Raw genomic sequence first — 17,603 nt, 5'->3', positions numbered from 1 at the left:
AATTTGAGACATGTCTATTTTTAACAAAAGAATATAACTTCACTGAGGATTAGAAAAAATAGTTTGTGACAAAAAATCCTTTTAAATTAAGGAGGGGAAGGAGGAAGGGAAGGGAAAAAAAGGAAAATGGAAAGGAGGCTGGAAGAACAAGTAAACAGAGGCCTACGAAGCTAAGAGAGTGCACTGCCGGTAAGATTAAGTCAATTAACACAGCAGAAGACTTAAAACTTTGAAGAGTCCGTTAATTAGAGTTTAAACGTCTACTGTCAATACTCTACTGCTAATCTCGACCTAGATGAGAATCAAAAATCAAAATGCATGAAATAATACAATATCCATCATTTAATCATGGCTTTTTTTTCTCCCTGAAGTGAGAAGCGGGGAGGCAGAGACACAAAACTCCTGCATGCACCTGACCAGGATCCACCGGCATGCCCACTAGGGGGCGATGCTCTAACCCATTGCTCAGTTGCAACCAGAGCCATTCTAGCGCCTGAGGTAGAGGCCACAGAGCCATCTTCAGCGCCTGGGCCAACTCTGCTCCAATGGAGCCTTGGCTGCAGGAGAGGAAGAGAGATAGAGAAAAAGGAGAGGGGGAAGGGTAGAGAAAGAGATGGGCGCCTCTCCTGTGTGCCCTGGCCAGGAATCAAACCTGGGACTTCCACACGCCAGGCCAACACTCTACCACTGAGCCAACCAGCCAGGGCATCATGGCACATTCTTATAAGGGAAAACTATGCAGAAGTTAAAAAGGACAAAACAGATTTATATGAACTCTTATGGAAAAATGGTTAAAAGACACTAATAAGTGAAAAGAACAAGGTATGTAACAGTATATATAGAAATATTTGTATCAGATATGCTTTCATACACATGAACTATCTGGAAAATTATAAAGATAAGAGTTGTAATAGTGGTTGCCTGGGAGCTAAAAGTCAGGAATATGATTTACTTTCATTATAATACATACCTTTTGAACCATTTTCATTTTTTTCCATGTACATATGTTACCTTAATTTTTTTAATTCTAGGGTGATAAAGAACCTATGATTTACAATTTAATTATATTCTTTTTTTTTTTTTTTTTTTTTTTTTTAAAGAGACAGAGAGTGAGTCAGAGAGAGGGATAGACAGGGACAGACAGACAGGAACGGAGAGAAATGAGAAGCATCAATCATTGGTTTTTCATTGCGCGTTGCAACACCTTAGTTGTTCATTGATTGCTTTCTCATATGTGCCTTGACCACGGGCCTTCAGCAGACTGAGTAACACCTTGCTGGAGCCAGCGACCTTGGGTTCAAGCTGGTGGGCTTTTCCTCAAACCAGATGAGCCCGCACTCCAGCTGGAGACCTCGGGGTCTCGAACCCGGGTCCTCTGCATCCCAGTCCAACGCTCTATCCACTGCGCCACCGCCTGGTCAGGCTAATTATATTCTTAAAAATGCTATAACCGTGGGATTACAAAAAGCCTCAAGAGGACTACTACCTGTTCCAGGCAGGCCTACACCTATATAATTCCAGGAAGAGTGTTCTTCTTTATCAAAGGTACTAAATTAGGCCCTGGCCGGTTGGCTCAGCGGTAGAGCGTCGGCCTAGCGTGCGGAGGACCCGGGTTCGATTCCCGGCCAGGGCACACAGGAGAAGCGTCCATTTGCTTCTCCACCCCTCCGCCGCGCTTTCCTCTCTGTCTCTCTCTTCCCCTCCCGCAGCCAAGGCTCCATTGGAGCAAAGATGGCCCGGGCACTGGGGATGACTCTGGCCTCTGCCTCAGGCGCTGGAGTGGCTCTGGTCGCAACATGGCGACTCCCAGGATGGGCAGAGCACCCCCTCCTGGTGGGCAGAGCGTCGCCCCTGGTGGGTGTGCCAGGTGGATCCCGGTCGGGCGCATGCGGGAGTCTGTCTGACTGTCTCTCCCTGTTTCCAGCTTCAGAAAAAAAAAAAAAAAAAAAAAAAAAAGGTACTAAATTATTGAGTAATATTTCAATCCTGCTTTGGCAACTGTAATTCTAAGTTCAATTATAAATATGGAGAATTCAAGGGCATGAAGAAATCAGCCCTATTTATTATAACCCAAACTTACTGGGTATCCTTTTTTTTTTTTTTAAATTTTTTTTAAATTTATTCATTTTTAGAGAAGACAGAGAGAGGGAGAGAGACAGAGAGAGAGAGAAGGGGGGAGGAGCTGGAAGCATCAACTCCCATATGTGCCTTGACCAGGCAAGCCCAGGGTTTCGAACCGGCGACCTCAGCATTTCCAGGTCAACACTTTATCCACTGCGCCACCACAGGTCAGGCTACTGGCTATCCTTTTAAAAATCCTATCAATCACATGACCAGGCGGTGGCTCAGTGGATGGAGCGTCGGACTGGGATGCAGAAAGACCCAGGTTCGAGACCCCGGGGTTGCCAGCTTGAGCGTAGGCTCATCTGGCTTAAGCAAAAAGCTCACTAGCATGGACCCAAGGTCACTGGCTCAAGCAAGGGGTTACTCAGTCTGCTGAGGGCCCGCGGTCATGGTACATATAAAAAAGTAATCAATGAACAACTAAGGTATCGCAACGAAAAACTAATGATTGATGCTTCTCATCTCTCTCTGTTCCTGTCTGTCTGTCCCTATCTATCCCTCTATCTGAATCTCTCTCTGTTCCTGTAAAAAAATTTAAAAAATTTAAAAAATAAAAATCCTGTCAATCTATGCACATCAAGCTTTCCACTGAGAAGCCACCCTCTATCTCCAAATTAAAGCAAATAATACAGTAAACCCTCTAATTTGATGGGTTATGGCAGTATTCACCAAATTAAAATAGCATATAATATAAATGCAAAACAAAGTGTTCTAGATTTAAGAAAACAGAATCTAAAATCAAAGGTCTGACAAACAAGCATACATGTACTGTGTTACTTAACCAGAAATTCTACAGGAAGTCATGCAAATTTGAGTTAGCTTGGTTTCTACAAACAGGCAACATGAAAGCATAATAATGTATATAAGACTAAAACCTTGCAACAGTTTTTTCCTAAAACAAAATTTCACTTCAAAGACACCTGCACCTTCCCTTAAAGTATGAACAACAGTTTAAAAATTAACAAAAACTCATTTTCTGAGCTTAGGCAGTCTTTTCCTTGCAATTTGGCTAGTTAAGAATTTATTCAAATATTTATTGGACACATACTGTGTGTCACATACTCTTGTAGTTGTAGTTAGAGCAATAAACAAAACAAAGAAAAACTGTCAGATGAATCTTATATTTTAGTAGGCAGAAAAATACAAATAAAGTATGCATTGCTGTGGAGAAAAATGCAAAGCAGGGGAATCTACAGTACCTCCAATTCTAAATAAGGCTATCAGGAAAGGCCTCGCCAAAAAGTGACATTTTATCCAAGACCTGGTGGTGTGAGCCAAATAGATATTTGAGGGAGCATTCTAGGCAGAGGGATTAACTGTTGCAAAGGTTACAAGGTGGAGCCATGCTTGCAGTGTTCTAAGAATGACAAGGGGGGCCAGTGCTACCTATCAGAGCAGAGAAAGCAAGGCAGTAAATACAGTCAGATAAATAAAAGAAAGCCTATAGACCAATATTTGGCTTTTATTCGGAGAAAAATGAGAAGATCTCAAGAAAGAGTGGCAATTCGTGCTCAAAAAGGCTAACTCTAGCTGCTACATGAAGACAGATTATATGACTAGTAAGGGTGAAGGCAGGGAGATCAGACAGAAGCCTGTTGCTATAATCCAAGAGACAATGATGGCTTGGACCAGGGTAGTAAAAATACAGAACATAAGAAGGGATCAGTTTAAAGATATACTGAGCTAGAACTCAAAAGAATTTGTCCACAGACTGGACATAGGGGTCTAAGAAAAAAAAAATCAAGGCTCTAAGTAACTTTAAGAACTTATAAAAGCCTCACTTAACATTCAGAAATTATTCAACCATAAAATTTTCACAACCGTCAAGTAAGTAGGGAAAGTCTACAGCATTTTGACCATTTGAGAAAAAAAAGGATCTTAAGACATATAAATTAATAAGAACTCAACTTTGCTAATTAAACACTCATCTTCCGGTTAACTGGGTTCTAACTGAAATTTTCCTCATCTTTCATAAACTCCCAACTCATCAGAGCCCTGTAGAAATAGTAACTCTATTTTCTGTGCTGCTTATCTTTCTTCATCCCGCTATTATTTGCCTTTATCAAACTAAAATTGAATACATCTGGATCCTTGAACTTAGACAATTCAAATTAATGTTAGTTCTCCTACCCTACTGACTACAGTCATGAGGAGCTGATAAAGAAGTATCCATTAAATTCTACCAAAACTGGGTCCAAACTATCTGTAAACAAGCTGAAAATTGCAAAATGCTTCTTTAATGCTTATAAAAAAAGTTTCATAGTTACTCCCTTGGTTATTCCCACTCTTCTACTTCCTCATTTAAGGAGGGAACTTGAGAATCAAGTTCCAGTACAGAAATCAATAATCAGTTCTATAAAAAGAAATTATGACCTTGACAGTGGGAAAATATCTTAACATTTCAGAACCAGCAGGAGATACATGGCCTGCCACACAGAAAGGAAAGGAAAGTAATTAACCAACAACCACACCTGCTTCTGAGAACAGTGACCGTTATTTGCTAAGGACCTGTGGGCTCTGTTCCCACTCAAATGAAAAAGGAGTGGTTTTCAAGTTTGTATGTACCATGGTGATTAGAAGTAGTCGTCCTTTTCTAGTAATTCCCACCTCTACAAATAACTAGAAGACGAAAATTGCATTAAATATTTTCATGCTACACTAGAAAACACTTTTTTTTATATATATACATTTTTTTATTTATTCATTTTAGAGAGAGAAGAGAGAGAAGGGGGGAGGAGCAGGAAGCATCAACTCCCATATGTGCCTTGACCAGGCAAGCCCGGGGTTTCAAACTGACGACCTCAGCATTCCAGGTCAACGCTTTACCCACTGTACCACCACAGGTCAGGCGAAAACATGTACTTTTAAATTTTATACTCCATTGCTCTTTTAAAGATTAGCAGTTCTCCAGCTAAGTCTCATCAAGTTTATTTTTCTTTTCATTAATAAATTTAAATGGCCTGACCAGGCGGTGGCGCAGTGGATAGAGCATCAGACTGGGATGCTGAGGACTCAGGTTCGAGACCCAAAGGTCGCCAGCTTGAGCACGGGCTCATCTGGTTTGAGCAAAAAGCTCACCAGCTTGGACCCAAGGTTGCTGGCTCAAGTAACAGGTTACTCGGTCTGCTGAAGGCCCGCAGTCAAGGCACATATGAGAAAGCAATCATTGAACAACTAAGGTGTCGCAATGCGCAACGAAAAACTAATGATTGATGCTTCTCATCTCTCCATTCCTGTCTATCCTGTCCCTGTCTATCCCTCTCTCTGACTCTTAAAAAAAATAAATAAAAATAAATTTAAATGAAGGTAACAGCCCCACAGCCAATTTTCACTTTTTCTAAAAAATTATTTGAATACCAGCAATAACATTAAAAATCCCAATAGCACAATGCTACCAATGGGCATTAATTTTATTGTTTTCAAGTGTGAATCTTTTAAAAATTAATTTAATGAGGTCTACTAAATTGCTTATGTTATTCACACTTTCATTTCCAGGCAAAGATATCATGGCTATGTTCTCCATAGACTTTAATTTATGTGCATTTTAAGACTCCCAAGCCTCACCCTAGCTAGGTAGGTAGCTCAGTTGGTTAGAGCATTGTCCTGATGTGCCAGAGTTGTGGGTTCAATCCCTAGTCGGGGCACATACAAGAATCAACCAATGACGGTATAAGTAAGTGGAAGAACAAATCAATTGTCTCCCCTCCTCTCTTCTCCCTCCAAAAAAAAAAAAAAAAAAAAAAAATCAATAAAAAAGACTCCCAAGACTATTAAGTTTAAGCACATTCTTCCTAAGTAACTGTGGTAAACCTCTATACAGTAAGAACTATCTCAAACTCAGCTGCTTTCTCATAAAATTAAATCCTAATGTTTATTTTCTTTTTTCTTTCCATCCTTTCTTCAAGCTCAAAAGGCTAAGTAATTGTCCTGAAGAACAATTTAAGTCTTAATAATCTTAATTTATTTTCCAACATCTCTATCCACATAACCCAAGAACCACTGAATCAATTATTTGAGATTCTAAACTTCCAACTGTAATAAAGCAAATTCAGTAGGAATAAACTCCAAAAGGACACCTGGATTCACCCTGTCAACACCACTTTGAAATGTTCTCTCACCTATATCAAGACAGTTTGAATGACTATAACAACTGCAAGTTCCCTGAGGTTGCTAAATAGGTACTTGGGAAAAGGTTATTTGAATCACCTTTCAAAATAAGCTACAGCACAGGCACAGCATGCAAAGCAAAAACTTCCAGGCTATTGTTAGCATTACTTAAAATGTATGTTTCAGAGCTTAGCAATTTATGGGTCAGCTTAACTCTTTCATTTCCCTATTTTGTCAAATGTATTGGTCCTGTTCAAGTATCTACCAGGAAAAGTGGAGTGGGGATAGAAGGAAGCTTTCTGTCAGGATACAGAATAAAAACATTTCAAATAACATCTTGTCAGCACAAATTCTTTTGTTTGAGCCCCAGAAATTTTTTCTGCTGTTAGGACATTTTGGTCAGTTTCCCCTAAAGCCGGGTAAATTATACTTTACTTCCTCTCCTAAACTTTATACAAATCACATTATACATCACAGCCATCTCTCTGTGTACTGGGTATAGAACAAGATAAACAGACAAGAACCCAAATCATTCCATTTGGAGCTGCTGGTGGCCTTTTAAAATATAATTTCTACCCACTATTTGCTCAATAATGGCTTGATATTTATTTTCATAAAACATAACATTCACAATCTTTTTAAAACCATACAGTTATTTCACATTACATATGACTTTAAAGTAAAACTGGTGAAATACTCTATAATAATGCCATATCAATAGGTTATTATTTGTTGCTCACGAGTTTAGTTCAATTTCAACATAGAATCCCCTTCCCTTTCTTTCCACTTAAATAATGCAGAAAAAGGCCCTGGCCGGTTGGCTCAGTGGTAGAGCGTCGGCCTGGCGTGCAGGGGTCCCGGGTTCGATTCCTGGCCAGGGCACACAGGAGAAGCGCCCATCTGCTTCTCCACCCCTCCCCCTCTCCTTCCTCTCTGTTTCTCTCTTCCCCTCCCTCAGCGAGGCTCCATTGGAGCAAAGATGGCCCGGGCGCTGGGGATGGCTCCATGGCCTCCACCTCAGGTGCTAGAATGGCTCCGGTTGCAACGGAGCAACGCCCCAGCCGGGCAGAGCATCACCCCCTAGTGGGCTTGTCAGGTGGATCCCGGTCAGGTGCATACGGGAGTCCGTCTCTCTGCCTCCCCACTTCTCACTTCAGAAAAATACAAAAAAAAAAAAGAAAAAATTTTGAATATAAATTTTAACTCTTTTTGTCCTCTTCCTCCAAATACTTACTGAGATGAGGATGGGCAACTTACCACCTCTGAATGATACTAAGACACAGAATACCCAATCTTACAAATACTTGTGGAGTTCTGCATGCATACCATACAAACATCCACAATCAAGATCCTAAAATAATAAAGTGGGTGAAAAATATTTGATGACGGACATTAAAATTCCATAAGAACACTAACAATTTTGAAGATACAAAGCATGACTAGAATGGAGTAGGATTAAGACTTCTGAGGAAAGGTAAAACTTTGATGACAAGACTAGCAGAAACAGTGGAGGGCCATAGTAGCATGAGTTGGAAAGGACTTGAGTCTTTGGTTAGATATCTCTGTCAAGGCCATGACCATGCTGATAATTTCAGACCAATTTAAATGCAATAAAAGCTCTTTGAAATTTAAAAGTAGAGTAGCAGTCAGGAAGCAATTTGCTCACTGAGAGAAAACAAATACAGTTGACCCTTAAACAATGAGGTGGGGGTGAGGAGGGCACCTAACCCCCCCCCAAACACACACACTCACACAACTGATAATCCCTGTATAACTTTTGGTGCCCCAAAAACTTAAGCTGTCTCTTAGTATCTGAGGCAAACTGGTACCAGCTCTTCCCCCCCTACCCTCAGCAGATACCAAAATTCTCAGATGCTCAAGTCACCTATATAATATGGCATAGATCCGTGCATACAGTTGGCCCTCTGCATCTGTGGACTCTCAACCATAGGTCAAAAATAATAGAGGCATTTCTTTTTTTTTATTTTTTATATTTATTTATTTTTAGAGAGGAGAGAGAGACAGAGAGGGAGAGAGAGGAGAGAGAGAAGGGGGGAGGAGCAGGAAGCATCAACTCCCATATGTGCCTTGACCAGGCAAGCCCAGGGTTTCGAACTGGCGACCTCAGCATTTCCAGGTCGACGCTTTATCCACTGCGCCACCACAGGTCAATAGAGGCATTTCTTTATTAAAGTCCATGTATGAATGGACCCATGTAGTTCAAACCTGTGCTGTTCAAGGGTCAACAGCATTGCCATATTGGTGGGCATTTCTGATTAATGAGCAACTCCATAAATACCAACAAGCTGCACAAAAACAGTCTCTCAACTTACTAAAGTAAATCCTACCTAATAAATAATTTTCCCTAGCAAACAGATGAGTTTAACTAAATTCTACTTGTTCATGACCTCCAAAATGAAGACCTCATCTCACTAGAAACACAATTCAGAGTACAGTCTATGAGTTAAATTTGAAGTGCTTTTTATCCAGAAAGATCCAAATTATTCTAATTTAAACCAATCACCAAAAGGAAACTTGTTTGTAACCACACATGTGGAAAGAAGAATAATGTCACTAGAATCTATTGTTTCTCCATCATACACTTCCCAATTTGCTGACAAATCCTGCTAATGACTCATATCCTTCTGTACTAACCAGTCACTCTGTTCCCTCCTGATATGGAAAGTAGAAAACACATCAATTTGCTTTGCTACTAAAAACAGTGAATATCAATATACATATATAAATACAATTTACAAATACTGTGGTGGTACAACCTAGTGAATATTTCCTGTAAAAGAGTGCAAAAAAAAAGTTATGCTTAAATCGCAACTAAAACTAACGAATGAAAAAAAAATTAAACAAAATAAAACTAAAGGACTAGAAGAAAGCAGACCTGATTGTGAATTTGAATTCTTGTCAAATGATACATTAATATAGAGCCAACATTTTTGACCACTGCAGAAATAAAAATATAAAGTAATTTATCTGATCTGCTAAAGCAAATATATCATGCATGCATTTTGTGCCAAAAGAATTAACATTTTCTGAGAAAAATGAAATTTCAACCCAAAAATACTATGAAAGGAATTATTAAATACACCAATTCTCTAAAGGTAAAGACTGCTCTAATGGTCAAAATATTTTTTCAAAACAGGCTCAACTAGCAAGAAAAGGGTCACAGAAAAGCTTAATCTTAAAATTCTGTCCAGTTTAAAATGGCAATGTTATGCAATGTAAATTTATATTCAAATGATGAAATTTAGTTTCTAGGCCACTTAAAATAGAGTGGATGCTGTGTTATAGAACCTAAAGGACAGAAATCCATTCAGGCAAACAAAAACCATGTGTATTAAAGTCACATAAAAACTGTTGGTATAATCTGTGGTATAATCTGTCAACTCCTCATAGTCATTTTTCTGGGAAAGACTTTGTGCCCCATAAGTCTATACTGATTAAACAGACAATGCAGGGAAAACCACCTAAAACAGGCAGGAGAAAAGTCATTTTCTCACTTGGGTCCTGGTAAATCCACAGGGTACTGTGAGAAAATATAGACAAAGCTTCTTTCACAGGGGTGCTAGAGTAATGGCAGTTTCTGGTATAGCCTAGACCTCTACAACTCTAAGGAGCAACAGATTTACATACAATGGCCACTTGAACTCCACACCAAGCAATCCAGCAAGGCTTCAAGTCCCAATAGTAGGCAGGAAGTCAAAGGAGCTAGAGAATGTAGTTCAGTCAATAAAACAGAGAATAACTGGAGAAAGCTAATAGACACCTCTATATATAGAGTATACTAGCTGTGAAGTTGAAAATGGATAAAAGGCTCTTCTAATATCCCAGATTAACAGACTCAAATCACCATTTTCCAAAGTAATTATAACTGGTGGCATCCACTGTTCATTGAACAAACCCAAGATACAAAATCATCTAAACTGTATAAGGACTCTTATTTTTTAAACTTAGAGGATCATCAGTTTCTATATAATCCAACTACTGTCTTGAGAAAAATCTCAAAGCAGCAACATCCCCAAAAGAGCAAAAAAAAGTATGCAAGTCCTAAAGGACCCTTAAAAGAATAAAATTCAAACAAACAAAAAAAGGCCAACTTCCTTAACATCTACTTAACTCCTACCTAGTTCTCTGAATATTGACTAGAGTTAACAGAAAAAAGTTTAGCCAGAGATATAAGTACTGTAAGCCCTAAGGGATTGTTTGTTTTAGCCACTACCATTTATTTACTGATACTGTTTAAGTTGGATTCCAATACCTGGGATTCAACAGATAGCCTATAAATCAATTTGCCTGACCCTGGCCAGGTAGCTCAGTTGGTTAGAGCATTCATTGTCCTGATAACCAAGGTTGTAGGTTCGGTTCTTAGTCAGGGTACATAACAAGAATCAAACAATAAATGAGTAAGTAAGTGGAACCAACAAATAGATGCTTCTCTCTCTCCCCTCCTCTCAAAAAATCAATTCCAAAAAAATTTTTAAGCCCTGACCGGATAGCTCCATCAGTTAGAGCATTACACAAGGGTTGCAGGTTCAGTCCCTGGTCAGGGCACATACAGGAACAGGTTCAGATTTCTGTCTCTCTCTCACTCTTAAAAAAAAAAAAAATCAATAAATAAAAAATTTTAAACTTTTTAAACTGTAAAAGATGGTAACTGACAAAAATGTTTCCTTATCTATAAAACCAAAAGAATGCCACTTTCAGGATTATTATAAACTGTAAATGAAATTATTTGTGTTCAGCACAAAGGAAATGATCTTAAGAAAGGAATACTGAAACCTAACATAATGTTGAACTTCACAAGTATTCTAAGAACCTCAAAAACTCAACCACTTCCCTTCTCAATAAACATAACTAAGTTTACCCATGTCAAACTATGGACCCTGATTTCCAGTTGCTCAAAAATTTTAAAGACCTCCAACTTCTATGAGTAGTACAGCTAATGTTATAGCACTTAAAGAAATCAATCTAATTCAGGTTTCAATCTCCAAGAGCAACAGCTAAAAATTTATGTACTGCTCCTCTGCATTGTATTTGTAAATGCTTTTTCTAAAGGCTTCACTGGTTACCAATCTTACATTCTAACCAAAAGAAAGTATAATCAAACCCTGTAAAATAAAACTCTACCAAATTTCAATTTTGTGCCTCAAAATCTTAATGTTCTATAACTACTACACACAGAAATGCTACCTTTGAAAGACAAAATGAGTAAAAAGTTAAACCTTAATACACATAAATCTTTGTTACCTTTTACATACAAATGTCTTTTCAAGTAAAATATAAATATGGGCTCCAGACTTTTTAAGAAAGTTATGTACAAAAGAATTCAAACATTTACTCTTCCCTAGTGCCACCAAAGTTCAATGATGTTGTAAATGGTTTCTGCCTATAAATTTGGTTCATTCAAATTAAATATTACTTGACTGACTCATGGAGGGAGTGGTTTGACTTCTGCTGTTCTGAGTCAGAACATACCAGGTTCAGCAATTCTAAACAATTTCTCATTTGTATAGGTGTTCTAAAATGCTAGCCTTTTCCAGCTACAAAATATAACAATTTAAACTGTTGCCTTAGTAGAAAAGTCTTAATGGTAATACTTTGTATTTCAAGGTATAATTAACAAAGTGCTTTTGTATTATTTTCTCATAATTTACCATCTTCTGAGGAATGTATCCCACAGAGCTGAACAAAAAGACTTTCACAAAGAAGTGACTAGTAGAGCTCAGTTGGTTAGAGCATCATCCCAATACACTAATGCTGTGGGTTTGATCGCCAGTCAGACCACATACAAGAAGCAACCAATGGATGTATACATAAGTGGAACAACAAATAAATATTCTCCTCTCTCTAAAATCAATAAATGTTTTTAAAAAGTGACAACTTTTGACTCTTAGCCTCAATATACTCTTCCTCTTTCCCACCAAATAAAAAACATAAAAGGAGGCTGAGCTTCTTCAATCAGACTTTCCTCTCATACATATATCCCAGGTACCTCATAAAAACTGTCTCAATGCACACTCCCTGAGGCCCCAAGAGAGTTCAAGGCAAAACCTCCACCCACATAAAACCCGTGCTTAGGTCCCAAAGAGCCTCCAGTCAGCATCTCCTAAATGACCCCCTTGCCTCCAGCCATTCAGTCTTTTGCTTTAACTTCAAGGTCTCTCACCTGATAAGCCCCTGTGTGGTGAAACACGGAAAGTGAGACAACCTAATGTGAAGGTTGTAGTAACTATGCAGTGGAAAATCAAGAACTTTGGAGTCAGACAGACCTGGATTTTTAATCCAACTCTAATTCTTATTATCTTGTGACCTGGGACAAGTTACTGAACCTCTTTTAGTCTCTCTATCTCTGAGTCTCTTCATTACTTTAAGTCAAAGAGGGCTCATCACTGTATCCCTAGTGCCTGGCAAACAGAAACCACTCAATATGTGCCACATAAATACAAACGAGAACACATCACCTTTTAGTAGCTGTAAGAATTAAATGAGAGTATAAAAAGCAACTAGTGCATAGTAGGCGTTTAATATTAATTAATCCAGTTCGCCACTTAATAGTAACATTACTATTTTCAAAAATAACTAAGGTGATACTAAGTGATTGAGGGAAAGAATGAAAACAAAGAGAATGAATGTTCAAAGAAAAATGTAATTCCTGACACATCATCGCTTTTGTCTGTGATTCTATTATCTCTACTATCAAAAGGATCACCCTACTCTTTGCTTATCATATTGAAAACCTCCCAACTTCTAAGAAAAGTCCCCTCCTTAAGGTGTAAAATACCTATCAAAACCCCTACTTCTACAACACAAAAATCAGGGGAAAGGCCATGACAGTGGTCAGCCCATTTACTATCCAATGTGGAACAATTTTTAAAATGTTAAGATCAGAATACTGGCAAACAACTTTTCACCATCTTCACCAACACAATGGTACACTGGCAAGTGAATCTGAAGCCTTAATCAAGCGTCACTTCTGTAGACTTAATTTCTTTTTGCACATTGAACAAAGCATAACTTCACTCACTTCCTGTCTGAAATTACTCTGTAAGGTAGAGCATGGCAGCAAATAACTACCATATTCTAATCCAGCCGTGACTCCAAACAGACAAGCAGCATTTGCTGAATACCTCAAGTGATACTATAACTACATTAGACATTATGTGTCTCTTGACAAATTTCAGAAAAATGGTAAACTAGCCTATGGTTCTTCTACATCATCAACATTATATCATATCATCATCATAATCATTATTTTATAAGAGCTTTCTTCAGATGATTAAGAAAGAAACACAACCTAGAAAATGACTTCAAAATACCTTTCACCTCACCTGAAAAGCCAGCAGTACTTTACAGAAGAGCCTATGCTTCTGAACACTTTCTAAAAGCAAGACCCAAGGATTCTGGCTATAGACAAGTTTCAGTTAGCTCTCAAATTCCCAGGCTGAAATGGAAGGACAGTCACATCCTTAACAAATTTAGAAATTTATGTCCATGGCATGAAGGGGGGGGGGGGGGAGGAGAGTTATTAAAAAAAAAAAAAAAGATAATAATAAAGGCTGACTCTTTAAAATCCCAGAACCAGAAGATGACAGTTGCCTCAGCGACATATTCCTATATCATTTCTTCATACTTGAACCCAAGAAGGCAGGGACAAGACGCCCCAACCCGGGACACCAGAATTCACTATCGCCATACACCACGATCAAGGAGAGCCTCTAGGATGCCTGCTCACACTCAACAGACGCAGGCACACCCTTCCACACCCCCTCCCCTGCCATTCCCCTTTTCCCCAACCTCTCTCATACCGCAATCATATTCCCCCCACTCACTCACTCATGCCCACAGCTGCCCCCCACACTTACTCTCCTACACTCACTCATTCTCCCACCATCCACACAGACACATTCCCACTCTCCCCCACCCCGCACACGCCCTCCTGTACACTCACGCACACTCCTACACACACTCCCCCAACTACTCCATCTACACACTTTCTCCCCCACACACACACCCTTCTCTCACCCCCACATGCACTCAGCCCTTTCCCCAACTCACACTCTTCACCCTCTTCACGCACGCACATTTCCCCCCACCCACACTCAACATTCTTACACACACACAACCGCCCCCTCACCCACCCTCCTTCTCCACGCTTCCCGGCCGCGCTCCCCCCTCCGCGGGCCCCGGCCCGGCCCTCCTTCCGGGGACGTGTCTCGGGCCTGTACTAATGGCTGCAGCGCCTCCCGCCCTTCCCTTTCCCGCGGCCCCGGGAGCCGGCGCGGGGGCCGCCCCGGAGCAGCGCACTCACGCTGGCGAGCTGGGGACTGGGCATTGACGTCCGGCGGCGGCGGGAGCGAGGAGGCGCCTCTCTCCTCAGTCACCTCGGCGGCGGCGGCGGCGGCGGTAGCGGTGGCGGCGGCGGCGACGACTCCCCCCCAGCCTCGGCGCGCGACACCCGGCCCGGCCCGGCGGCGGCGGCGCGTGTCCACGAGTCCGTCTTGCTGCTGCTGCGGCCGCCGCTGCGTCTCCTGCTGCCGCCGCTGCCCCCGCTGCCGCCGCTGCCCTGTGGCGTCGCCTAGAGCCGTGCCCGGCCGCCGCTGCCGCTCCAGCCGCTACTGGACGGACGACGGTTACAGCCCGACCGATCGCGCCTCCGCCACCACCGCTGCGCGCGCAGCCGGAACCAGCTCCCGCCGCCGCCCCTCAGGGGGCGCTGCGGGGCGCGGGGCGCGCGCCCGTGGGCCCACCCACCGCACTCGCTGACTGGCTGGCCGGCCGGCTCGCGGGCGGTTGGGCCCGCCCACTGGCCCGCAGGGCGCTGACCCACTGCCCTCGACGCCTGGCCGGCTTCTCGGCCTTCGTTCCGCTTTGCACTCCCGACTGCGGAAGCCCGTCCATGTGACCCGGGAGAGGGTAGAACAAGGCCTAGCGAGTCGTTCGCCCACGCCGCGGCCCACCCATCCGCACCTGGGCTAGGACGAGGGTCAGAGGCTGCCGTTTGACCTGCAAAGTCGAAGGGCTTTTTCCCGCAAACCCGGCGGTGGGGCCTGGGGCCAGCTCTCGTTGGGACCGGGCGGCGACCGAGCCCTTTGCTTGGGGATTTCCAACTCAGAAGTGAGAACCAGGGCACCTCAGTTCTTGGATGCCCTTCTTTGAGGCCCCAAATAAATGGCGTGTGCGTCTGCAATTGCAAAGGATGTTTCTGTGCCTCCTCCCACAGCTCCGCCAGCACACACACCCAGACCTATGAACCCTCCTGACAGACCAAAATTCAAACTTCTGGGATGCAGCATCTTGGGCGAGTTATTTCCTCTCTCTGAGTATTCTCAAATATTAAAATGGAAATAGTTATCAGCTACCTCATGGGGTTCTTTTCACATATCAATAATAACAAAAAAAGTGCCTGATGAAGAGGAGACCCTGAATTTCAAGGTTTCCAACTTAATGTCCCCTTTAACGACAGGGATTGATTATCCTCGAGATTCAACCATTCTCTCTTGCATTTGAAAGGTGACCAGAAATTATTTAATTCTTTGTCAGACTGGAAAATGTGGTCACTGGCGAGTTGGGAGACTGGTCTGGGCTATTGCCAGATAGCAGCCACAAAGAGGCACTGGAGGCTGGCTTGGGACAAATACAGGAGGCTTACCCAGAAGCCTTGGGGGGAGTGGGGGGCTCTGTCTTCCCTATCCACCTTGGGTAGTCTCACCTGCCCAAAACTAGCACCTATATATATAGAAGGGACTACTACCCCTCGAGCTGCCTCTCCCCAGATCCCCTCACCATCTCACCACCGCACACCTATTCATCTGACCCTGTACGGAGGGACACTGGCCAGTAGTCCTCATGAGGCCTTCCACACCAGGAAGGGGCATTGTTCCCGGCCAGAAGGCTTCCATCAAAGCTTAGTAGTAAAAAGGAAGATCTTATGACTCAGCCACATCGGTTCAGCACAGAACCCAGGATATTCAGCACCAGCAGGTGGCCCAGGATGGGGTGTTACAGGGCAAGGCTGACTGGCAGGGCTGTGTGGGAGTTAAGAGGCCTTGAAGCAAGAGGGACTGAGGATGAGATTCACCACTGTTGATTGAGGAGCACAGACTCAGCTGCCACTTGCATTCTACTTGATTCCAGCAGGCAGCATTTTCCTCTTCCTCCAAGCACAGACTTGAAACAGACAATTGTCTCCTCTGCAAAACTTTTGCTGAGCCTCCTGGTTATTCATTCTTCTGCTAAAGTCTCAAAACACCTTATGCAACCCCCTATCATAGCATTTATCACATTGTTTTATAAATGCCTATTTTCATGAATCCCTCCTACTGAAACTGACCTACTTGAGGCAGTCTAGTAGACAGTTGAACAGAAGACTGAATCTTCCCTCCACCTAGCTCTCAGCCTGGCCGTAGAATGTCAGTAAATAATATGGTAACATCATAAGGGTAACAATAATGGCTACCATTTTATTCTAACATGGGCAAGGTGTTTTAAACTAATTATCAAGTTTATGCTTCAAAATAACCCTATAAAGAAAGTATTATTATTCTCATTTTAAAAGGGATTGGAGCCTTTTGAGCTCGCTGGTTTGAAACCCTGAACATGCCTGGTCAAGGCACATATGAGAAGCCACCAATGAACAAATAAAGTGAAGCAACTATGTGTTGATACTTATCGCTCCCTCTCTTCTCTGTAAAAATCAATAAATAAAAATCTATTAAAAAAAAGACTTTAGCCATGGCCGGTTGGCTTAGTGGTAGAGCATCGGCCTGGCATGCAGGAGTCCTGGATTCGATTCCCGACCAGGGCACACAGGAGAAGCACCCATCTGTTTCTCCACCCCTCCCCCTCTCCTTCCTCTCTGTCTCTCTCTTCCCTTCCCGCAGCCAAGGCTTTATTGGAGCAAAGTTGGCCTGGGCCCTGAGGATGGCTCCATGGCCTCTGCCTCAGGCACTAGAATGGCTCTGGTTGTGACAGAGCAACACCCCAGATGTGCAGAGCATCGCCCCCTGGTGGGCGTACTGGGTGGATCCCGGTCGGGCGCATGCAGGAGTCTGTCTGACTGCCTCCCTGTTTCCAACTTCAGAAAAATACAAAATAAATAAATAAATAAAAAAGACTTAAAAAAAAAAAAAGGAATTGGCAGCTAAGAGAGATGAAGTGACAGAGGCAGGATTCATTCAGCCCAGGTATTTGCCTCTAAAGCCCAATAAGCATGATGTTAGTCTCTGACTCCAGTCAATAACTTCAATAACTGGTGTCCCCATGGACTACCATGTTCATCATATTATTCAAAGTGGCCAAGACATGGAAACAATCAAAGTGTCCCTCGATAGAGAATTGGATAAAGAAGATGTGGTATG

At 42.1% G+C, this 17,603-nt stretch overlaps 1 protein-coding gene across 1 annotated transcript in view; it reads right to left on the bottom strand.

Annotated features, from left to right (window-relative positions):
- PTP4A2 (protein tyrosine phosphatase 4A2) overlaps nt 1-14,966 on the bottom strand; it is a 35,731-nt gene extending 20,765 nt beyond the window's left edge. The window contains exon 1 of the mRNA XM_066269807.1: nt 14,555-14,966. The gene's annotated coding sequence lies outside the window, so the exon portion shown is untranslated. The remainder of the gene's footprint in view (nt 1-14,554) is intronic.
- Between the last annotated feature and the right edge of the window lie 2,637 nt (nt 14,967-17,603).

This window comes from Saccopteryx bilineata, chromosome 3, assembly GCF_036850765.1.
Source record: "Saccopteryx bilineata isolate mSacBil1 chromosome 3, mSacBil1_pri_phased_curated, whole genome shotgun sequence".
NCBI lineage: Eukaryota > Metazoa > Chordata > Mammalia > Chiroptera > Emballonuridae > Saccopteryx > Saccopteryx bilineata.
The sequence above is the reverse complement of the archived record's forward strand: the minus strand, read 5'-3'. Positions and strand labels throughout refer to the sequence as shown.